General features: G+C 34.8%; 1 long non-coding RNA gene across 2 annotated transcripts in view; it reads left to right on the top strand.

The window, feature by feature from the left end:
* The window catches only part of LOC119507016, a 45618-nt gene that overhangs the window by 5611 nt on the left and 13917 nt on the right, over window positions 1-26090 (top strand). Inside the window, exon 2 of one of the 2 annotated variants that reach the window (XR_005211103.1) lies at window positions 10850-10969. This is a non-coding gene — a long non-coding RNA (uncharacterized LOC119507016). Of the gene's footprint in view, window positions 1-10849; window positions 12830-26090 lie in introns of those variants that run through there. The other variant, XR_005211102.1, reaches the window with a different exon arrangement.

The following is a 26090-nucleotide window of genomic DNA, read 5'->3' on the forward strand; positions in this document are numbered from 1 at the left end:
CATTCTTTTGTTGGTGGCCATTTAAGTCTCCATTTTTTTGCTATTGTAAATATTTCTGAAGTGAACATTTTATGCAAATATCTTTTCTTATTTATTTTGTTTATTTGAAGATTTCCCAGAAGTGGGAATACTGGCTCTCAAAAGGTAGGTAGGTTTTGATGAATTTTGACATGTACTGACACACAGAATTGATGAAACATTTACCGAAGTCCACATCAGAATTGGATATACAGAGATGAAAAATATGTAGTCCCTGTTAGCAAGGAACTGAAAGTCTAATGAAAGAAAGAGAAAATTGTTAAAAAATTATCATGTGATAAATTAGAGGAGGAACGTTTAATCCAGGTTAGGAATAGACTGGATCAGGAAAGTCTTCGGGGAGCAGGTAACAGATGAGCTGTGTCTTGAAGCATGCCTTAATTGGGCCTTAAAGGATTGGTGTGAATTATCTCAGGTTATGGGTTGAATTGTGTCCCCAAAGAGATAAGTTGATTATTTGGAAATAGGGTCTTTACAGATATAATCAAGCTGAGATGAGGTCATGTCATGCTGGATAGGCTGGGCCCTAATCCAGTATGACTAGTGTCCTTAAAAGAAGAAGGAAATTTGGAAACGGACACAGATGCCATGTAAAGATGGAGGTAGAGATCTGCCTCCTGAAAAGGAATGCCTGGCGCTAACAAAAGCTGGAAGAAGGAAGGATTCTTTTCTTAGGCCCGGCTGACACTTTGATTTCGACTGTCTAGCATCCAGAACAGGGGGAGCATACATTTCTGTTGTTTTAAACTACCCAGTTTGTGGCACTTTATGGCAACCCTAGAAGACTAAGACACCCAGTGTAGAAGAGAGAACAAAAATAGGCCATAGAAAGCAGCATCACTGGAGTGTGAGAAAACAGGCGGTTAGAGAGAACCTGGCATGTTCAAGAATATTCAGGTAGCTTGTTTTGGATTTGTAGCCTAGGTGCTTTGGAAGGAAACAGGAAAGGTTAGCGTGATCAGGTGGATAGAAGTCAAATAAAAAAGGGCCTTACATATCAGTGTTTCATTCATTGATGCAGTTGAGTCATGTGATCAACTTTGTATTTTAGGAATTCGATTTGACAAGGGTACTGGAGAACAGATTAGAAAATGTAAGAGGTGTCAGGGAGTCCTCTGGAAGCTATTATAATCTCTAGGCAATAAATAACAGTACTTGAACTAAAGTAGCAATAGGGGTGAGCATATGTGAAGTATAAAAGACAATGGGTTTACTTATTCAGCACTAATGTATAAGTTTTCCCAAGTAGCTATTTGACATCTACTCTGTGCTAGCCACTGGGCATATGGGGATAGACAAAATATCCACAGTTCCTCCCCTGTGGTCTAGTTAGGTGAAAGAAACAAATATTAGATTAATAATCATACAAATTACAGCTGTGATAAGTACAGTTGATGGTTAGCCTGAAGTTTGAAGGATGAGTAGGAATTAGCTAGACCAAAAGGAAAAGAACATTTTGGGCAAAGGAAGATCATATGTTAACTTCCTGAGAAGGAAAAACTAGTAAATTCAAGGCCCATATGACTGGAGCAGAGTAAGTAAGGATGGAGAAAACGGAAAGGTAAGACTAAGAGATGCAGAGCCTTGTGTATGGGTAGTAGAGACAAGGAGGCTTTTTTTTTTTTGGTGTGGGCAACTGAATGGCTGTTGGTGCCACTTCCTGAGATAGGGAAAATAGAAAGGACAGGTTTGGTTAATTTTGATATATGACATGTTTATTTTGAGATGCCTGTGGGTTGAGTAGATGCCCCACCCCCCACCTTAGAGATAAGGCAATGTGGAATGGGAATGGGTTTTTGATTTAGAAGTCTGGAATTTAGGGGAAAGGTGTAGTTTGCATGTTGTCTATGGATGTAGTAGTTGACGGGTTGTGGGTAGTTGTTTAAGCTATGAGGTTGGATGAGATCACTTGAGGGTATGTAGAATGATAAAAAGGCTTAGCACTGAATCCTGGCAAACACTATTTGGTGGCTGTACAATTATTTTAAAACTGTTAGAAAGGGAAAAAGTCACTATAACAAGACATATGACAAGCTTTGAAAAAAATTTGCAACATATAAAGCAGATAAAAGGTTAATATTCTCAATGAATAGAGATAAGTCTATAAGAAAAAACAAAACAAAACAAAAACCAGCTCAGTATGCAGTTAACAAAAGAAGAAAAACAAATACAAAAATCCCAAAAAAGATGCAGAAGCTCAAAATGAATGCAAAGAAGAGATATACAAATATAAGTTTTCACCATCCTGTCTCACTGTTATTTACTTTTACTAAATCACAATTGAAGAACTGTATTGTTAAGGAACAGGAAGTGGGCTGTGTTTATCAGACGGATGGACCACACAGTTTTTACATACCTATTGTTAAAGCTTTTGCTTCTTTTGTTCCATAAAAAATTAGATCCCATTTGTTAGCATGACTTTAGTGTTGTGACTGTAGTCACAGAACTTGAGAGATATGGAGAATCCAGTTAGATGACCTTAAGATATTCAAAGATATGTAAAATCACCTAAGCAGTGATGAAAGTTAGCTATTATCTTAGCAGGTAAATGGAAGCATTAGGTTATTTGTAATTTGAATCTGGGAGATGCATCTATAAGATCACCCCATTTGGGGAACTCGGACTGATAATCAACTTCAGTGCCTGAGATGGCAACCCCAACTTGCTTGAAATGATTTAGTTTTTTTACCCAGTGGGTATAGGGTTTTAACACCTGGAAGATATAAAATTAAATATAGAATTGATTTAGTCAATCAAGCCTATAGTATATCCTTCCTAAACCTATGGCTTAGGAATGAGCTGTGTATATTTTGGTATTTTAAATTCTTGTAAAGTTTAAGAAAATTAGGCCTACTAGAGATATATCAGATTAGTCTTGAAAGGTATAGGAATCTTACTGTGGTTTTGAAGAGTATCGGGTATTTAAAAGAACTTTACAGTCTCTGTATTTATCAGTTTAATTTAGTAGATTTAAAAGAGTTTAAGTACTTGGAGAGGTTTTGTATATTAAACATTAAGTACTCAAGGAAACTGTATTTTTAAAGTTCTAAAATGTAGTTTAAAGTGTTTAAGGGAATTTAAGAAAGCCCTTTTAAAAGGAACTGTTGTTAGAATTCACAAAGTAATAGATTTGGAAATTGAATTTAAAAGTTAAGGAAGAACTAAGTTTTTTTAATTCATAACTTTAATAAAAATTTGAGTGATACCTGAATACTTTTTTCAATGCATAAGTATCCTCAAATACATACAAAATTTCACATTTATGGTACTGATGTTGGCTGTTGAATCATGTACCCCAAAAAAGACATGTTCATATCTTTTTTTTTTTTTTAATGTTCACACATCTTAATCTGTGTTCCTGTTGATGTGAACCTATTTGTAAATGGAACTTTGAAGAGTTATTATCATTAAGATGTGGCCAGAGTGAATCAGGGTGGCTCTCAATCCGTATGAATGGAGGTCTAATAAAGGGAGGAAATTTGGAAGCAGTCAGGAAGAAGAAAGAAACCAGGGACAAGAAGTCAGTGAAAAGTAGAGGAGCAGATACAAGGAGAGAGAGATGGCCCCATGATGGAGAACTGCCAGATGCTACAGGCGTTGGAGAAAGCAAGCCCTGCTTTCTGGATGGTGGACTTCTAGCCTCTGAAACCGAGAGTCAATAAATTCCTGTTGCTTAGGCCCACCCATTAGGTGGTATTAGTCTTAGCAGCCCTGGCAAACAAGGCAGTTAGGACAACATAATTTAAAACCACCTTTATGGAAAGTAATTTAGCAATATAGAAAAAGGGTCACAAATATGTTCAGCTGTCTAGTCTAAGTGAAATAAATCCAAGTTAAGAAACAAGATCTGTGCATGAAGATGCCCATTTCAACATTAAGTATATAGTAGAAAAAATGGGGGTAGAGGGTGAAAATGTTTTAACAGTAGGAAGATTATTAAGTAATTTGTGGGAAATACACTGGAGTTAACTGTCAGTGTCATCAAAAAGTGACACCCAGCAGTATGGAAACAATATAAGTACATGATATAAAGTGGAATTAGGATGATTACAGCTACTTATAAAAACTCACAGATGCTACAAGAAAAACACTCAACCCAAATCAAGGTGTTGCGATCATAGTTAAAAATACACTTGTTAGGAAGCCAGTCTAAAATTGCTATTGTTGATACTGCCCAACTGTGCTTCTGAGGAAGATTGGTGTCCAGTGATTCTTGAACTTTGAGAATAGAGTGAAAGTTGTAGACTCTTTCCCTAGAATAATGCACATGTGCGAATAGTTTGCATGTAATTTCAGAGATGACTGATGGCCCACTGTGTTCCTGAAGGAATAACGGGGAAACTGTTCATACATGTGGTAGGCAGGATAATGGCCCCACCAAAGTTGTCCACATCCTAATTCCTGGAATATGTGACTGTGTTATATTATGTGACAGGGGGAATTAAGGTTGCTAATCAACTGATCTTATAAAGTGATCATCCTGGATTATTGGGGTGGGCCCAGTGTGATCACAAGGGACCTTTAAATGTGGAAGAGGGAGAAGAGTCAGTGGCCAAGTGAAGAGACTTGAGAAAGACTTAGCTGGCCTTTGCTGGCTTTGAAGATGTAGGGAGCCTCTAGAAGCTGGAAAATGCAAAAAAAAAAAAAAAAAAGGAAAGGAGTACAGTTCTGCTTGATTGTAGCCCAGTGAGACACCCATTTTGGATCTCTGACCTCCAGAACTGTAAGATAATTTCTTTCTGTTGTTTTTTTAGCCACTAAGCAAGTGGTTATTACAGCAGTAGGAAATTCATACAGTATGTAAACAGCCATTTGGTATACGTGCTGATGTTTGGCTGTGGTGGTGAAAACACACGATTCATACAGAGGGACATACTTCCTGGTTTTGAAAGTTTCATAACCTTGTCTATCCTTGCTCTGTTACTGGTACCAATAAATATTGAAAGGTATTCAGTGACAAGACATGATCACCATTGCTCTATTACTATGTTCTATGTATTCTTATAATCTGACTTAAAATTATAAATAATATAAAATTGTAAATATTTGTTCTGTATGTAATGGGAAGGCTGTTTTCTGGTTGAAATAGATGGTTCTTTATTAAGTACTCATTAGGAGTATTAATCATGGTATTCTGTTTGACCATTTTGCATTTGTTCATTATACATTTAAAACATTGCATTGTTTGTTTGGCTGTCCTTAAGTTGTTTTGTACCCCTACAAATATTATAACTTGTGAGCTAGAACTATAAATGAGGCAAAAAGGATGTATGTTAATAATGGCTGATTTTACAGTGTCACTGATCTGTGTCATATATATATAGCTATTTATTTTCTACTATGAGTTTTCAGTTTTCAACCTTAATATTTACTTGAAAATTTCAAATTAAAGTTCTAATCATGGTAAAGCATTTTATTTTTAAAATACCAAACGTAGGCCTTTTTCTGTACTTTTTTGTTTAACACGTTCTTATAAAAAGTACTTATAGTACTTTTTAGGGCTGAGAAGTGTTAGATCTTAAGATGGCCAACAGCAGTTCAATTAGGTATAGCATCTAGTCTACTCCTGAAGTCATATACCTATACAACATTTAGGGAAATTTGTTGGTAGAAATGTGATGAGTTTTTCCCACAGATTCACCCATTCATTTTCCTTTTTTAAAATGCAAGCTTGCATTTTATTTTAGATGCTGACATTGTCAATTAAGTTTGAATTTCTTTCCCGTGAGCTAATTACACAGTAAACCTCCTCAGAGGTTGCTACATGGTGCATAACTTTACCATATAGTAAATGGTATATAATTTATGCTTCAGTTAATTAGGCATTAGTTTAAGAGAATACACTGTTTAAAAACAAAGATTTATTTTGTAGTTGGGTATATTCTTTTATTGAAAGATCAATATAAACACTCAATTATACATAGATGTTATGACCCTCAAAATAGTTTCTTTTTGCCTTATGTGATTTTTCAAGTATGTCAATATTAGTTACACAGGGGCAGATTTATACTTATATCAGGAAATATACTTCAGTTTCTAAAATGAACTTTGCATGGTTTAGAGCCCCAGTTTCTAGAAGTGGGGCGAGCAGATTTGTTGTAAGTATTTTCAATACTCTGATTCTATTAAGACTGTGGAGGTTCACATTTTTTGTCCTGTATGAGGAGCTGTTTTGCTTCCGTATTCTTGGCCACAAGTTATGGTTCTGAATTAATTCATTTACAATTAGTAATGGTTAAGATTTATTGTAAAGTATGAATATCTCCCTCCTCCAGCAATAAGGATACCTGGAAAGGGAAACATTTGTTTCAATTATCACTCCCCACATCCCCCAACCCAAACATCCTTGGTTTCTTTAATGGTTTTAAGGTTTTAAGCTCTTTACTGTCTTAGCTTCCTTCTTCTGGTCATTCTCCTGTTTAAAAAGGCATCTCCCAAAAAAACAACACCTAGAATGGTAAATTATACTCTGTATATAGTCTGAAGAATACCAAGTGTTGGTTATGAACTTTTTGCCCTAGCTATTAAAATCCTTGTGTTGGGGAAGCAATTTTAGATAATAAAAAGGGCTGATAAATAATAATAAAAAAATGAATGTATTCTTGACAGTTTATCAAGAGAAAAATGTTTTAATAACAGAAACTTTAGTGAGTATAAACTTTAAAAAATTATAACTCATGGCTTCCTCAGAGAATAGGGAACCAGGAATCTATTAACATTTCTTTATGATTTATTTTTAGTGAACATAAGTAAAACTGAGACCTTCTGGTGTCTAGAAGATATGACTGAGGATGTGTGATGAGACAGCTGAGCCTCATGATACATTTCTATTATTAATACATAAAAAATACTTCTTATGGAACTAATCCATGGGGAACTAAAGGGGATAAAATACAGCACATTCCCTTTTGGTTAAGAAATTCTTATGTGATTAAAACAAATTAACCTGTGAAGGCAGCTCTGAAAGAAGTAATTTATTTTAAATAGGTGAACAGTTTACAGCTCTTGTGGGAACACTTTTGCTTTCCTTGTCTTCAACATAGGATTAAGGCCCTATGTTTTTAATTTAAGTCCTTTAATTTTTTGCTGTTAACATTTAATTTACTTGTTGACCTCCATACTGTTAACTTTTGACCCAGTGGACTTGAGGCAATATTTACATTTTAAAGAAATTCCAAAGGAAAAATTAAGGTAGGCCTGACGTGAAACAGAAGATTAAATAAATAAATTTCAACTTTCCATGTAGAGAATTATGATGTATATTTGATCTAAGAACTTTTTCCCCCTTATTGGAGGATGTATCTTTATAAGCATAAAGATGTTTATGCCATTGGCAAAATAATTAAAAGTTGATGTGACTTAACCGCAGAACTTTTAATAAACTGCGAGGCAGTTTATTATAGTGAAGAGGATATAAAACTTTTTTCTACTAAGAAATTCTTGTAGCATGTGACTAAATCTAATGACTGCCCAACCCCCCCCATCTTCATTTATACACAGCTTTCCTTTCCTTTCATATATAATTGAAATTCCTAAAGTTTAGTCCTTTGGAAGTAAAAAATGCTAGAATGTACAGTTGTTAATCATGATAAAGTTCAAGATTTCCTTCTAAACTATTTGATGTAAAAATACTTTGTACATTCTAGACTTGTGAACTTACTTTTGAACATTTTCCCTCAATTATAAAATATGTATACATTAGAGAAAATTAAAGGAAAAAATCAGGAATGACTGGTAGGCACTGCTTCTGAAGGCCCCTTAAAAATATACCACTTTCCCTTTCTCCTTCTCAATTGGTAAAGTAAGTCTCTATGCTTGTCTTTTGTATATTAGTGTCATTGGATTTCATTCATTTAGCATTACTGACTATTGTACTTTGTTGTTCTTCTCCAGCAAAATTGCATTTAATATCTTGTGGGAAAAAAAGGTTTCATCTTTCAGGCTTCAGAGAACAAATAGGCAAGACATGGGGAAGCAGAAGGACCTCTCTATTCTACCTGGGACACTAATCTTATTTGAAGGGAGGCCGTGAGGGTGCATTTCCTTTTATCATTTTGCAGGTGAGGAATAGATTAAAACTGAAGAAGCATAAATAGGTTAAGTATTGTCCATCACAGAAGGTAGGAATGGAAGGAAGCTCAATTTATAGGCATTCTACTTCCTGGTGTATATATGTAGTTTTGCATGTGTTGTGTCTTTAAAGAAATTCTGGTGAACCAACAAAGTGTAAAAACTGCATTTCATTATATAAAATGAATATGAATCCTCTTATTTACTGAATTGCTTAACATGCAGCTTAATAATTACTGTGGGTGACTTTAAATAAGCCGCATTCTCTTTATTGAAAAATTCAGTTAAGTTGATCAGATAATGAAGCAACAGCTGCTTTGTGCTAAATATGGTTAGGTAATGGGTAGAAACAAGGTTTCTGACCTCTAGGACTAGTGCAAGCTATAATATGCTTTCGTATGCTTTCATGGTCAGTTAATAAGGTAACATGGTTGTCATTTCATGATATAAATGGGAGAGGAGAAATGTAAAATGTTCTTTAATTATTGTTATTATTTAATAAATGGGAGTGTTTTTCTATGTTTTCTTTTTTTTTTTAGTCATGGTAGGACAGAATGAGATTCTGCACTGGGGAACTGATGGTGGGATAGAGATGAAGTCTAGAATGATCCCTGGGGCCTGGCATGGTTCTCGAGTACAGTGGACAGAAACAGGTGGAAGAAGAACAGGTCTTTCTTTTCTGGGAGTTGGGGTGGAGCATGGAGCATGCAGGTGGCAGACTGGGAAAGGAGAAGATGAGGAAAAGCTCAGTGAGGACATTATGAACATGGAAGATTAGATGCCAGTGGTCTGTCTATTTAGACACATTCAGTAGGGAGCTAGACATGTAGGTTTGAGGCTTAGGAGAAAGACCTGGGCTGGAAAATATCACCAAAATATCATAGTCGTTGAAGCTATGGGAAAATTGTATGCTATAGAGACTGAATTTAGTGAGAGGAAATGAGAACCAACATCAGTAAATGGGCAAAGGAAGAGGAGGCAGCAAAAGAGGCTGTGTAGGACTGAAGGAATATCAAGAGAGCTTTATGTCAGGGAAACCAAAGGGAGAGTTTTCAGAAGGAGAGAAATCAGGAGTATCAGAAGATAACAACTGGTTAATTGAACTGAAAAGGATCATGGGATTTGGCAATTTGGTCATTAGTAGTGTTTGCCAGAGCACTTTTAATGGATTGATAGTGGCAAAATTCTATCTGCATTGAGTTCAAAAGTATACTAAAGTGAAGAACAGTTATATTATTATAATTTTATTTTATTATAATATAAAGATTTATATTATTTCAAGGCTCTTTATTTCTCCTTCAAAACAAAAATAAAGGATGATAATTGGGAGGAGCTTACAGGATTGGGGAAGAGATTGTATGGTTGAAGAGAATTTAATGTAGGAGAAGAGTCAGCAGAGGAGAGATTAAAAAGAGAAGGAATAAAGATAAAGCAAGTTTCTGTAGGAGATGAAGGGGTGTGGAATCAAGGGTACAGGTAAAGGAATTCGGTTGGAAAAGAGAAAGGATACCTCTTCCTCTAAGACTAGAAGAAAGGAGATGAAGATAGTTATATGTATCATTTCTAAATGTGTGGCAGGAAGTTGAGGGCACTCATAGTTAATAATTTTGATTTTTCTCTGATTAAGGAGGCATAAAGAGTTAAGGGCATAGGTGAAGTAGCAAGTTTGAGTTGAAGTAAGATGGTATAAAATATATTTCCTAGGGAATGGGAGAGGGAATTAACTAGCAGCAAGGTTATTAGCAGGAGAAACTGATATGTTTGGCAATCTAGGCTGGATATGAAAAGATGAAGCTATGTGGGAGGATCTTGGTTTGGAAGAAAAAGGAACAGTTGAGGAATGGAAGTCAAAATAGGGTAAAGCAGGTGTTAGGGGAATAATAGAATAAACAAACTGAAAGAATAAGTAGATGTGGTCAGAAATCAGTGTAAGTGTAAGGCTGTGGAGCAGTTTCCTGGTGATCAGAAAGTTGGGGTACGGCTTCAGGTCTGGATTGCTGAATAAAGTAGTTGTGAAAGCTGATGGAGCCATACGTAGAGTTCAGGGTTGTTGGATGGGTTGTCCATATGGACAATGAAGAGGTACTTGATGATAGAAAATACAGGGGAGGCAGATACTGTAGAACCAAGTGCCAAGGTCCTTGATGAGTAAGGCAAGAAATGACTGGGCAATTAAGTAATAAGAATGAAAGAGAAATAGAAAATTTTCCAAGAATGTTTGATCATGCCTTTTTTTCCCTCACAAACTAAGAACCATGATGGCAAGACTGTTTTTATTTAATACTCCAAATATTTGTTTAATTAACAAAAAAGCAAATGATGACCTCATGCTAAATAAGTAAATCTGAAAACTTTGTTTTTTTCCCTGTTACAAGCAATTGATATTAAAGAAAATATGAAATAGCAAGTTGTAAGAAAAAATTAATAATCCCACCATCCAAAAATAACCATTATTAACACTTGGCTATTGCAATTTCATACCTGTTTGTTCTATTCTAGCAATAAATATTCAGCTCTCTACTTTCATGGATGAATAGATACTCTTATGGAATGTAAAGCTGTACCATAATTTAACCAGTTCCTTATTTGGGGATATGTATGGTGAATGCAATTTTTCTCTACAGGTAAAAGGAACAATCTACTAACTAAATTTTTGCCTTACTTATTTCTTTAGGATGCAGTCTTAGAAGTGGATTTTTTGGTAGGATCTTCATCAACAGCCTATTGATCTTTATTTCAGGTCTATTTCTAACAAGCTTGTTTAAGTGCCTTCTTGTTTCATCCTGGATGAAGTCAGAACATTGGACAGTGTTGCAGGACTGACTGATGTGGACAGCTGACAGCTACAAAAGAAGGAACTGTAAGTAAAGGGGAAAGAGGGATCAACTATGAAAGTGCCAACACTGAGCCAGATCCTTATTAGGCACTAGTACAAAGGAAGAGTAAGACATGGTTGCTACCAAAAAGGAGCTTATGGTTATCAGGTGAGACCAATACCCAAACAGCTAATGATAATAAAACCAAAGTCCCTTAACAGGCGCATACAGAGTACCAAGGAAGCATAAAAATGGAAATAATAATTCTGCTTGAAGGACTGGAAAGACTTCACAAAATAGGTGATATCTGAGCAGCAGGCATTGAAATATGCACAGGATTTCACACAAGAGTGTGATATATTCAGGGAACATTTCTGTAGTTTTAGGGTTTGTGGCTGGGCAGTTGCAGGAGTGAAAATAGTAAAGAGCGGTTATGAATCAGATTGCTAAAGCGTTTGCTTTCTTGTATGTGGTGTAATGTGGTTGTGATGATTAATTAAATGACAAAGGTCCATGTGATGAAGTCATTTTTGTCATGTTCCGTATTGGTCTTAGCAGTCATTTTTTAATGTAACTTTCATTGATGTGAGACATAAATAAAATTATGTGAGTCATTAGTGTATGTTTCACTGAATTTACACCCATGTAATTAGTACCCAGATAAGAATGTTGCCAGAACCCCAGAAGTCTCATGCTCCCTTCCACTCACTGTAACCCGGTCATGGTAGATTTTGTGATGTGATAGAATTTGTGTTTTAGAAAGATAATTCTGTTTGCAATGTACTGAATGACTTGCCCTGAGGATGGAATGATGGCGAGAAACCAATGAGAAAGATTTTCCAGTATCTCAGTGGTTCAAGTGAAAAATAAGGGCACAGAGTATAGCGTTCCTAATGATGGCCCTAAGTCACGGAGAAAGGATTAAGTTATGTGTTCATCTTAATGTTGTAAATATTTTCTTCAAAATAATTTTTAAAAGTTTTTAAACTTCAGTTAATGAACTTCACTTATCTGAAAAATTGACTCAATTGTAATATATCATGAGCAAACTGTTTGTTGCTGTTTTGTATGTAAATAACATGCAAAAAGTTCTATTATCGTGCCATTTTAAATATTATTGAAACTATTCCAGAATCCATTTTTTAAAGGTCTTTCTTCACAGGAAGAATGACAAATTGTTTTAAACCCTTTTCATGACGGATGACTTATGTGCCAAATGAGAGGATATAGCAGTCAGTTCAGAAATGCATACTCAAATTAACTAAAAACCTCTCTCTGAATAATCTACATTTGTTGATAATATCCAGTTTCAGTGGAGGTTTTAATATACCAGTCCTAAATAATCATTAGTCACTGCTTCTCAAACCGTTTCTCAAATGTATGGTTAATCGCAGAGGAGAGTGAATAACTGGCCTTAGAGGAGCCAAGAGGCGTGATCCCAAGTTAGAATTTTCTTTAGTTTCATGTTTTCTCTTAAATTTAAAGTAAATGTTGTATTATATGCCATAATATCCCTGTTTAATATAAATACAAAATCTGAGTAAAAGCGATACTCCAAGAAGATGCCCTGTTTATTCAGTGACTTTTAAACTTCCTGGCATACCATAAGTTCCGCTTGCCCCAAGCTGGACTTTCAGAGGCCATGTTCTAGGGTATTTCATGATTATATAGCAGGCTCCTTTCAGTTTTTCTCTTTTTGCAATTTTGCAGAAGTCATTTATAGTAGCATATGGTGGGCAGTGGACTACTTGATGTTCACCCCCTTTGAACATGAAAGTGTTCTTTGAAAATTCACAGATTAAAAATTCAAAAGTATCCATTTCTGCATGGTATGTGAATATATCTCAATAAAAATGAATTAAAAAAAAAAAAAAAACAGCCCTGGAAAAGCAAGCAAGGACCTACAGAACCTCAGAGAGAAGCCACTGAAGTCAGAAACTGGAAGCAACGAAATCCAGGAGAGAAGGAGCAGCAGACATCAGCCATGTGCCTTTCCATGTGACAGAGGTGTCCCAGATGCCAGGAGCCTTCCTTCAGAGAAGGTATCATCCTGTTGATGCCGTACTTGGGACATTTTCACTTAGAACTGCAAGTTTGTAAGCTAATAAATCCCCATTGTAAAAGTGAAAAAAAAAAAGTATCCATTTGTTTTATGCATCCTACTAATGACACATCATTGTTACCAGTGCTATGAGACAGTCTAATTGTACAAATGAAGTTAGTGATTTAATTTTCTGGCCAGGACCATAACCCACCTTTCCAATGAGTCCATCTTTTCAGCTATCTATGCATCATGGCTTTTGAGAGACTTAGAAACCCTCTCAGGTATAATAGTACTATTCTAAGACTGGCCCCAGTTTCAGGACATAGGAAAAATGCTTCCCAAATTCTGTTCTTCAGTCTTATAAAAGATTAATAGTAGGAATAAATACCTAGTTCTCCTTGATTCCTTTTGTCTTAAGCTTACAAGGTATGGAAAGGGCTGCTGCTTAAGGGCTTATTGGTATATTCCTTTTTTTTTTTTTTTCTTCATTCCAAGCCCCAGAATTAAGTTTGAAAGTTGGACTCCTGAGGATTTCAAATTCAAATTGGTGGACTGTATTTCCATTAAGATCATAAGTGTTCAAGCCAGGATGAGTGGATAGTTTAATTTTGCAAATATTTACAAATCCAAGTACTCCCCTGGGCAACTTTCTCTACAGTGGAAAAATACTCCAATTCAGTGTACTTTTAATGGTAATTAGATTTTATATTCACAACTTAAAGGATGACTTAAAAAATAACTTTACATGATGAGGTAGTTTTCCAAATAAAGACCTTTAGAATCAGTATTTTATATTGATTATTATTTTAAGTAACTAAGTTTTGATTTTTTTAATCTTTTTTTCCATAAAAAGGTGAGAAGTATACATAAACATATTCACATTAATTATTTCCTTAGTGAACAAACATTAATCATCCAGTTGTGTTGATTTTCAGGAACATTTTATGGTTACTATAGTCATTTTGTATTTTTCTTTAGTAAAATCAGGTCCTGTGGACTTGTGATTTTTTTTTTCCTGGAAATTTAACTAGTCATATTTTCATACTTTTAAAAAACTCACATAGGAAATGTTTACTTAGCTTTAGAAAAAGTCATTCTTTTATACCACAGCTGGCTTTTTTTAAATAGGCAAAAGCAAAAATTTTAATTTCTTTTAAAGTGAAAAATTGTTTTCTTTTGCCCTCACATCTGAGACAGGAGAACAAATTATATTCTGCTTATGCTTTCTCTTTGGGCTGAGAACACATATGCAAATTTTCAGACTTAGGGATTTCTTTTCTTCCTTTCCTTCCTTTCCTTTCTTCCTTCCTTCCTTCTTTCTTTCTTTCTTTCTTTTCAATTTTAGATAGTATAGTATCACCTGAAAGTAGGCTGTAATAAGTTAAAGATGTGTAATACATACCCTAAAGCAACCAGTAGAATAACAAAACAGTTACAGCTAATAAATCAACAAAGGAGATGAAATGGAATTATAAAAAATGCTCAATCCAAAAGAAAGCAGATAGAAGAGAAAATGCAACAAAGAACGGATGGAACAAATAGAAAAAAAGTAGCAATGTGACAAACTTAAACCTAACCATATCAGTACTCATATTAAATGTAAATGGTCTAAGCATCTAAGATTGTCAGATTGGATAAAAAGAAGGACCCAATATGCTGTCAGCAAGAAACACACTTTACAAACAAAGACACAAAAACATTAAAAATAAAAGGATAGAAAAAGATAAACCATGCTGACACTAGTCAAAAGAAAACTGGTGTGGCTGTATTAATAACAGACAAAGTAGATCCCAGAGTGAAGAATATTACAAGGGATAAAGAAGGTCATTTCATAATAATAAAGGGGCCAATTAATCAAGAGGTTATAACAATTCTAAATATTTACTTACACCCTACATAACAGAGCTTCAAAATATCTGAAATAAAAACTGACAGAATGAGTAGAAATGGGCAAACCTACAATTACGGTCAAAGATTTTAATACCCATCTTTCAATAATTGCTAGAAAGAGTGGAAACTCAGCAAGGATACAAGAAACTCAGACAAAACTATCAACCAAGATTACCTAACTGACATATCTAGAACACTCCACTAATAATGGTAGAATATACATTCTGTTAGAGTATATATGAAACATTTTATCCAAGGAAACCACATTCAGGGCCAGGGTCAGCAAACTGTGGCCTAGTGGTCAAATCTAGCCTGTTTTTCTATGGCCCATGAACTAAGAATGGTTTTTATAGTTTGAAAGGTTTCTAAAGTGAGTTAATTAATTAATTAAAATATGTAACTGAAACAATTGCATATCTGAACTTAAAATATTTACTATCTGACATAAAAAGTTTTCCCAATCCTTGTTCAAAGCCTTAAAATATGTCTCCATAAATTTTAAAAGATTCAAGCCATACAGAGTATGTTCTCTGAACACAAAAGAAATAAATTTGAGATTAATAACAGAAAGCTATCTGAAACGTCTCCAAATATTTAGAAACAAAATAACATGTTGCTAAATAACCTGAATACCTCATTGGGTAAAGAAGAAACCAAAAATAAAATTAGAGATTATTTTGAACGGAATAAAAAATTTAAAAACAACAACATATCAAATCTTATGGAATGCCATTCATGCACTACTTCGGGGGGCACTTATAAGTGAAATGCCAGTATTAGAAAAGATTAAAGGTCTGAAGTCAGGGACCTTAGCTTCCTCCTTAAGAAACTAAAAAAGTGGAGCAACTTAAACACAAAGAAGTAAAGGAAAGGAAGTAATAAATATCAAAGTGGAAAATGAAATGGAAAACAGAATATCAATTAAGAGCATCAATGAAACCAAAACCCAGTTCTTTGAGAAGATCAATATAATTGATAAACCTTTAGCCAGATGGATCAAGAGGAGAGAGTGAGAGAAGACATGCATTACCAATCAGGAATGAGAGCGGTTACATCACTATAAATTAAGAGGATAATAAGGGAATAGTATGAATAACAAACAAATTCAGCAACTTAGACGAAATGGTCAAATCCCTTAAAAGACATAAACTGCCAAAGCTCACTCAAGAAGAAGTAGCTCTCTGAATAGCCATATATAAACATAAACATACATATAAAAATTCTAAACAAAATTTTAGCCAATCCAGTCTAATTACATAAGAAGATTAATTTTTTTACTGGATAGAATTATCTCAGGAATGTAAGGTTGGTTTAACATTCAAAAACCCATCAATTTAAGTCACCAAGTTAAACTAAAGAAGACAAACCGTACGATCATCCCAATAAATGCAGAAAAAATACCTGACAAAATCCAATATCTATTCCTGACAAAAATTCTCAGCAAACTAGGAATAGATGGGTACTTCCTGAACTTGATAAGGTTTATACAAAAAGCCTACAGCTAACCTCAAACCTGATGGTGAAAGACTTCATGTTTTCCACATAATATCAGGAGCAACACAAGAATGTCTGCTCTCACCACATTTACATACCATAGAAGGTTTTGGCTAGTGCAATTGGGCAAGAAAAAGAAATGGCATTCAGATTGAAAGAAAGAAATAAAGCTAGCAATCATTTATGTAGAAAATCTGATGGACTCTACAACCAAACAAAACATTTATTGAGCACATACTGGGGCTTCATAGCTTTATTTCCATTATTTAACAAAATGAGGAAACTGGCTCAGAAATGGAGTAACTTTTTCAGGGTCACAGAAGTTACTAAGTATTGTAATCAATAATGAAATTCAAATTTGTTTTATTCCAAAGTATACTTTTTTTCTTATACACTGGACTGTGTTAAAAACCAAGTCTGACACATGATATACTACTCCTGAGAGCTAACAAACTTTGCTTTACTCTCTTCTTCCACAACCTTTTTACCACTCAGTATGTTGTCTGGTAAATTTGCTGAATGTAGAAGATTAGAATATACATAGCACTAACAGGCAAGAATGAGCTCAAATATATTTGTTGATTTGTTTTGACACAGTTCTATTTCCAGTATTCACAGTATAGCTGTATCTTTTGAAACTAAGAAATAGAATTCATGTGTGACTTCGGATGGCCTTTTCAGTCTAATATGAAGGCTGACAACGTATCTGTGTGTTTCTGAAATCTAAGTAGAGTGAAACAGATGTGTTTCTATATCCTTAAAATTGAACTGAGGGAAAATTTGTACTTTACCATGAAATCTTTTCCTTTGTTCTTTTTTTCCTCGTAAAAAATTTATGGTTACTAGTCTGGATGATGTGGGTGTAAAATGTGATTAAAGTGATCCAAAATAGGTTTTGTTGAATGAAGCCAAGAAAGTAAGTGAGAACATGGGAAGAGAAGAATATAAGCTCTTCTTTAAAATTTATTTCATTATTGGATTGGGTTCAATGGATATAAAATTGATACAATGACTTTGCATTTAGGAAACTTTTGGAGGTGACACAGGGTACTTAAGAAAAGTGGCATTGGAATACTCGAGATTTGGACTCAAATCCTGGCTCTGCCTACTTACCAGCTATGTGACCTTGGAGAAGTGACTTAACTTGAGCCTCAGTTTTGCCCATCTGTGAAATGGGTGGGTAACACTCACCTCATAAGGTTGTTATGAACCTTAAATGAGATCATGTATATTAAGCACCTGGCACAGTATCGAACATACAGTGAGTACTGAATCAATGTTCCTTTGCTAGTTACTATGAAGGTATTTCTACATAAATTTAGGGACCTAAAGCCATATGAAATTAGATAATAGTCAAGTGCTAAAAAATTTGCTACATATACCCTGTTTATAGAAAATGTAACCTACAAATTCCAAAAACATTTAGTTTAGAGAATATCAAACTTGACCCTTTTCTATTTAAAGAAAAGATGTAGAATATCACATTGTGAAGTTGAATCCTCTTTGAAGGTGGTTTTCTATTTATATAGATCCTTAGCCAAGATTTCCTTTGATGATGGAAATTTATGTTGACCCTGACAGTTTTACATTAAAACAAATTCCATATTTAAGAGCTAAATAGTCTGGATGACTTGTGTTAATGTGTATCTTTTATATTCTATAGTTTTGAAACCATAGCCTTTATACAAAAGTACCATGGTCAAAGAGAAGTTGTATGTATTCACTTTGAATGTTTTCATTACTACATATAATTTGGATAAGCTGGATAGGAGCACATTCAGTGAAAAATTCAGAACATTGAATGAGATAATAATAATAGAAAAAAACCCTAAGTCTTTCAATTTAATTCATTCAACTTATTATTCTCACCCATCAAGTGATCAGCCAAAATGAAGAGATAATGTTTAATAAAGGACAGCTTTGTCGGTTCTAAAGGAAAGAGAATTCCAAAGCTAGATCACTTCCTTAGAAATTGCTCTAAAACTGTTACTTTATCTTGCAATCAAGGGTTCAAATGTAGCCATTTGATCTTCTCCATTCCATTCCCTCATTCGTACATTGAGTTTCAAGTAAATCTTCTATGATGGTGAATTTTACATGTACATCTCCAGGCTAGATAGCTTACCCTCTCTTGAGTCTTCTATCTTCTATACTAGTGACCTCCCACTTAAATGTCATAGAGCTCATTTTTTTCCACAAGCTGCCCCGCCCCCCCCCCCCCCCCAAAAAAAAAAAACACCCCAGTTTTTTGTCTTACGATCTTAGGTTTATGCCCTTCACCTCCAGCCTTTATTTTCTTTTCCTCCCACAGGTAAACTATTGCTAAACTTGTTACTTCTTGTAGTTAAGTTCTCTATAATGTCCTTCAGATATATCCCCTTTCATTTTAAAAGCTGTCCATTTAATCCAAGCCCTTAAATGCAAGCTTGGACTATATAGCTTCTTGACTGATACTCTCCCTATCACCCCATTCTACTACTGCTGCCCACCAGCCTGTGCAAACCATACAGTTCTTTTCATCAAATGCTCTGTAGAAAGTGTTGCTTATTGAATAAGGAAAACCCGATTAACTAGAAAAAGGGAATTTAAATTGAATTTCCTTTCCTTTTATTGATTCTACCAGAAAGGACGAAGAGCCAAACTTTGAAGAATTGAATCACAAGGTAGGCAAAAACCCAACAGGAGAATGTTGCCAGGAAGAGACTGATGATAATATGTGAAAACAGATATTGGGAAGATAAAAGGAGACAGAAGATATAAGCTTTTATTAGTCATTCTTTCCCTTTTTGCTCTCCACACACCTCAGTTGAGACTCTTTGTTACATCCTGGTAATTATAGTTATCTAGGAGGCTAGGAGATGCTGACCAACAGAGAAGAGAAAACAGTCCATTCCAACCATAGTGACATAAAGAGTTCAGTTCACACCAGACATCTTTACAGCATGTTTCTCTGTTTAGAAACATACTAGTATTTAAGGTCTTTTAATGCAAGCTCATAACCTGGTCTTTTCCTTTCTATTTCATTTCTCTCTACTCCTTGTTTATCTGTTTCTGAGCTATTGAATTGTGCTTGGATGTTGACCTGCCTGTTCTAATCTACAATAATTTTTTTTGTTGCTCTATTTCTAGTGCCTCAAGTGTGCTACCATATAGTAAGTACTCAGTTAAGTATTTGATGAATGAATGAATGGTTACTTTTTTTTCTTGGCAATCCAAATCCATCACTGCTTAAAAAAATTCTGTAAGATTTGCCTATTCCAGTAAACTTCTGTCCATTATCAATCTGTTTGTAAATCACTTCATTTTTCCACATCCCCTTAGCAAATACTTAGTTTGCATTGTATTAATGTACTTTTATTTATGTTGATTTTCACATTTACCAACATTTTATATGTATATATATATATATATATTGCATTTTCAATTAAAAGATAATTTCTCAAATGTTTTATGTATATGTACCATTCAGCAGTGCCTCATGGGCTGCAGAAAAGTAGACACTCAGTAGACAGGTGCCTTGTATTTTGAGACATTTTCTGGGTCAGTGTGGTCTGCCCTGGAAAGGAAGTTTAGGTACATAGGTTCTGTTTTTTGCTATTTCACTCATATATTGTGTGAGCTTGAGTAAATTGTTCCTTCCATTTTTAGTTTAACAACAACTTAAGGAAAGGAACGATTTCCTAAAGAAATACATTTTAAAATTACAGAAGCATTTGTATGTTGGTAACATTTCTCCAGAAATGTTTAGAAGTCCTGGAGTGGTCTGTTTGAGTCTTGTCTTGGAATTTCCACAGACATGTCCATGTAGCAGAGAAATTGATATAGCGTTATGCAGAACATGATGATTAATGAACTAGAAGAAAACTCTTAATTTCTTCTTCACAGAGAAGAACCAGAGCTATCTGGCTTTTCCCAGCACTTAAGCTACTCCTTTCTTGTCTCATGAAGGAATTAATGTAGCAGAACACATTTAAGGAAGTGCTGAGGTGTCAAAATAACACGGTATAAAGTGTAATAATGTTTTCTATAATGGATTTTCCAATATTTAAGTGAAGTGTCATTCATTCTCTGGCCTCTTCATCTGTCCACCCTGTCTTCTGGCGACAATGAAGTTGGGCACACTATACATAAGAGCAATTTCTAATGGTGCCGTATCAACAGCAGTTTCTAAGTCATTTCATTTCCAACCCCTCCTTGATAAAAGTATACCCTGTATAGGTTATTCCACAGATTTCCCCAAAATGTTAGGTTGCTGAAGAAACTAATTAGGTAATATTACTATTTGCCTTCATGCAGTCTTATAAGTACACATAAAATCAGAAGTAACATGAAAATATGGGGGTGGGGTGGGGAGAAAAACATCAAACCACTGAAACTGAGTTTTCATCTTACTGACATTTGTGTAGCTTAAATGCTTCCTGTTTATACTTTCAGAAGTGCAACCATACAGTGCTTCTATTAAAAACTCTGAGTAAGTGAGAACAGTTTGAGGGTTACAATGACAACTTATCCAAAGAAAACATACTAAACATGCTGCTATCTTCATTTGTGTAATTGTTATTGTCATTGTGTAAAAAGTTGAATATTTTTCAAACATTTACTAATACTGTAGTTAAAAGAGAACTTGATATCCTTGTGTTCCTAAAACAAGCAACCACATGTGACTCTTAGTTTTGAATTTGCCTGTTAATGGAATAAGCAAACCAAGCCCAAACTCCTCAAATATAGAAAGGTAATTGTTGGGGACTGAATCATATTATCCACAAAAGGCACGTTCAGGTCCCAACCCCTGGTACTGTGGGTGTGAACCGATTTGTCAGTAGGACCTGTGAAAGTATTTTTAGCTAAGCTGTGCCCAAACGGAACGAGGGTGGGCCTTAATCCAATATGGCTGAATCCTTATAAGCAAAGGGAATTGGACATAGAAGAGAAAAGCCATGTGGAGCAGCCAGAACCTGGAAGTAAGTCAGTGGAACCCAGAAGAGAAAGGAGAGGATATCCCCAGGTGATAGAACAGTCCTGGAAACCCAAAGATTGCTTGCAGCCAGCCCCAGAATGTCTTTAAGGACTAACACTGCCTTGCTGCCCCCTCAATTTTGGATTTCTCTTAGCCTCAAAACTGTGAGCCAATAAATTCCTGTTGTTTAAGTCCACTATATATGGTATTTATTTTAGCAGAAGGGAAACTAATATAGTAATGCTTGCAAAACTTTGTTTTCCTCATTTTGAAATTTCAGTTGCCAGTTAACTATGTTATGTATTAACAATTACGTTTGCCTGAAGGGTAGAGGTGAGTGCAATTCTTAAATAAAAGCCCTTTCTTTCTCTTGTTCTGTTTTAAAGCATAAATGTGTGAGTTAATTTATCTTTGGTAACCACTTAAGAATTTGTCTGTGTATTTTGGGTGGAGTGCGAGTTCATGCAAGCACAGACACAAACAAGCAGCGGCCACTAAGCTAGACATCAAAATCCACGTCTCACTTCTTGGGAACACTTCATTTTGCAGCCTTCTTCACAGTTAGGTAGGGGCCTGCCTGGCATTAAGTTGTAGCCAATGGAATGAGAAAGGAAGTGATAATGCACTACTTGTAGGTCCCCCTTCCCCTCCTCAAGAAAGTTCCCTTTCGAACAGACTGAACTGGAGAGGACCTGGAGCAACCTGGGAAGTTAGGACTGAAAGACTTTGGAAACTAAGTATTAACTAACTCGTTTACTTTAGCAAGAAACAAATTGGAGTCATACATTTTGGTGTTGATCTGTTATGGCAATTAGCCTACCCTGATTTATTTAATATAGAAAACATAATATGCAGGGTCCTTAAAAATGCACAACTCCAGGAGGCACATTTACATAGTAATGTATGTAAATGACATCTCTTGATGTACAATTAGGAGGCCACTCGCATGAATACATATGGATATATGCAAATGGTTCCCCCAAGGAGTTGCGCAAGGCTGTGGCTCTGCCAAATGAATTCCAACTTTTATCTTAAGTTGGGTTTTATTATATCAACATGAATTTGTGTGAGGACACCTCCTTTTTGTATCTGTGGTAATAGAGAAAGGGGAATGGATCATAAAGCAAGAATCTTAATGGGAAGATGTATAGTTAGGATCCAAATCAAATTTCTTAGATTTGTTGACTGTGTTGGTTACATACTCTTCCCATAACCGATTACCCTCTTGCATGCAATAGTCCAAAAAAAACAAAACAAAACAAGAGTTTTAGGAACTCTCTACTTCCCCCCACCCCGCCAAAAGAAGAGCTTATTTTGAATAATAAAAATGTCTTATAAATTAGAGTTGGATTACATGACCTCCAAGATCCCTTTCCTCACTAAAATTCTACCATCTGTGACTACATTGGGCAGAACTATTAGTAGAAATGATTAACTTGTGTTTCTTCAAATTCTAAATCAGTATAAAAGGTGCTTAATAGTAACTTGAAGTTTTACAAACATATTTCACTATCATCATTTCAAAATCAGATGGACACAATAGAGGTTTTACTCTTTTCCCAAACAAAAGCTATTAAATTGAAAACATTTTTAACTCACTCGGATTTATAATTTTAAAACAGTGTGGCATCTCTCTGATTTATTCAGTGGGTGGAGAAGTATCAAAGCTAATGCAGAATGTGATAACCATCAAAACAATATAGCATATTACAAACAGATAAACTAGATAGCAGATTGTAGTTTTTTATTGCATTCACCAGTGAAAACCTTAAATTTTGCTTTTTGTAATTGTATGCTTATACTAATGTATCAGTGTAATAACAGTTTGTACTATAGCAAGTTCAGGATCATGATAAAACCACCAAACTAAGTTAACTATATATTTATTCATAATTTAATGCTAAACATATAATTTAATGCTAAATTTATATAATTTATTAAATGCTACCTTTTTATAATTTATTATATAATTAACTTATAATTAGCTAACTAGAATGATTCTTTGCCTATTTGCTGGTTGGGTTTTAATCTCATGGATTTCAACTTTGGTTAAAGGTAAAATGTATATTATCCATACTCAGTGCAGGCATGGAATTGGCTTTAAGTCAGCCATATTCTTGAGCTGCAGAGAAATGGACTTCACTCAGGGATGAGGCTGTTTTAGAAAGCAGAAAGGGCAGGCTCTAAAACATTGTCCAAAGTGAAGTTTTTAGGTTGAGAGAAAGTGTACAGTCTGGAGTAAATGAGAAGAAGGAATCACTATATTTTCCCCTCCCGCAAAAGGAACAAGACAAAAAAGACAGAGGCTACAGTTCTATTTTGAGTTCTAAAAGACAAATATGGATTTTAAAATGTCCTTACATAATTGCAAAAATTGGGAAACAATCTCAATGTTTAAAGTTTAGTGTACCCATATCTTGTAATGCTATGCAAATGTTAAAAACATGTTTTCAGAAATATTCAATAACATGAGAAAATGATCATTATAAACTACTGAGTGAAACAGTATATAGAAACTTCCAAGAGTGTTAATAACATTGGTTTTTCTCCAGTTGGTGGAATTACAGATGGGTGACTTAATATTGTCCTGTAGTTTCCAACATTTCTCTAACACGTTTTGCTTATCATTTTAAGAGAATGTTTTGAAAGAAAATAGCGCCTATATAAATGTGGTTGTATAAGATATATATACATACATACATACATTATTTCCTTATCAAAACCAGACCAAAAATACTGAGTTTGGCTGTTCTCAGAATGGTATTGTAATGGAATACTTTCCTTGACCCTCACTTCTATATTGAAGTCTTTATGGCAGTGAAAGGGTTAGAGAGAGGCATGTGTTTCAGAATTTCTAAAAGAGCACTTCGAGTCCTCAATTTTCACATCTTGAATTTTAACCTGCAATTCTGTACATGCTAAATGAATGTATTAGTTTTTCAAACTACCGAGGGGCGGTCAGCTAACACTTAATAAATACCTTTTCAAAGAATAAACAAATGAAGATAGTTGAATATATATTCAAAAGATAGTTTTACATGCATATATATACATATATTTCTTTAAATTACAACAAAAACAATTAGAATAATTTTCTAAGTAATGCTAAGAAATAGCTATCCATTAGCTTCAGGTTTGCATATATATTGGATTATACTCCATCCCTCCCAAACCATCGCCACTAATGCTGCAATTCTATTATTTAGTCCTGTGTTTTTCTGGGTGTTTAACTTGTATGCTTTTCCTGGGAAAGTAAGTCAAGAAAACAAAACTCAGATTAAAAAATTAGCTCATTCTCTTACCTACTTCTCCCAACTCAAAAATCTCAAAATTATTAAAAATCTCAAAATAAATAATTTTCCCAGTTTTATGTAGCAAGCAATAAAGGGTTCTTCAGCTGAAATAAAGTTTGAGAACCCCTGAAGACAGAAGAGTGGCAAGCAGTACTTTTAGCTTATGGGGAACGAGATTGAAGAACCAGGCAGATGTGGATTCAAATTCCTATACTGGGGATGGGGTGTGGGAAATGGCATGAAGAAAGAGTAGAGAGGTTGGAAAGAATAAGATTGATTCAGGAATATATGCCTGTTTGACAGGAATAAAAGATTTAAAAAGGAGAACAATGGCAGAAATGTTTTAAGAGAAATGCACAGACTTAGTGAATTTTAAAGCTTGAAGGGACTGGAGAGATCCTTTAGTCCAAATTCACCAGTTTGCAAAGCAAACTGTCACCCTGGAAAGGTGGAAGTCTCACCTAGCCTCAACACTGCCACTGGCTAAAACCTAGGTTTCCTTCCTCCCCCAATTCAGTATATTTTACTTTATACTATAGCATGCTACATCTAGCGTTGTGGCAGACCAAGTTATAGAGAATACTGAATGTTAAGCAAAAGAGTTGGAAATTTATCCTCATCTATCCTTCAGTGTACGTGTATGTGTGTGTGGGGAACACGAGGGAGTGTTGTCACAGATCATTATTGATTAGAATCACACAAGAGCTATAGAGATCATTTGTATTTGCTAATAATTCCACTTCTCTACATTTTTTTCTCACTCAGTACAACTTTAAAAATTCTTAGCGGAGAACCCAAATTATTTCTTTGCCTCCTTTAAATAATACTGAATAATGGAGCGGACTGGATTACAATTTATTACTATTTTATTTATTCATTCATTTGCTTTTGTCTGTTTTCCACTAGAATGTATCTTCCAGGAGGACAGATATACATCTTTTTTGGTTGATGCGAGCAGTAGTTTGACATGTAGAAGATGATCAATAAGTATTTGGTCAATGAATGAATAAATAATAGCTCCTAAAAAGCAGTCATCCTTGGTTTACTTTGACTAGATTTCTCCTGGAGATTTTCCCAAGCTTTGTGACTGTCATCATTCTAAATTAATTTTAAAGGATGAATATGTCATGTTCGTCATGTGGCTCTGTGTTTCAGTCTAGCAAATTGACCTGTTTGGTAATATTAATTTAGGCTTAAAAAAACTCTTATGACATATTTGCAGTTTGGGAATGAATTTGGCCTGTAACTTTAGGATTTTCATCCACAGATAAATGCCTAACTCCTCTAGGGTGAATGGGTGAGATTAAACTGATGGTGAGTCAGGAGGCTGCTAACACTGTCAGGTGCGCATATTTGAAAACAGGAAAGATGAGCTGGTGATGCCTTGAAAACTGTAAGCATTAGGCTGAAATTATTATACATTTACTGTTATCCTTACTCAGGCGTAAGTTTTGAATCTGACAAAAAGAATAGTGTCTTGAAAGGCA

This window comes from Choloepus didactylus, chromosome 12 (assembly GCF_015220235.1).
Source record: "Choloepus didactylus isolate mChoDid1 chromosome 12, mChoDid1.pri, whole genome shotgun sequence".
In the NCBI taxonomy this organism is placed as follows: Eukaryota; Metazoa; Chordata; class Mammalia; order Pilosa; family Megalonychidae; genus Choloepus; species Choloepus didactylus.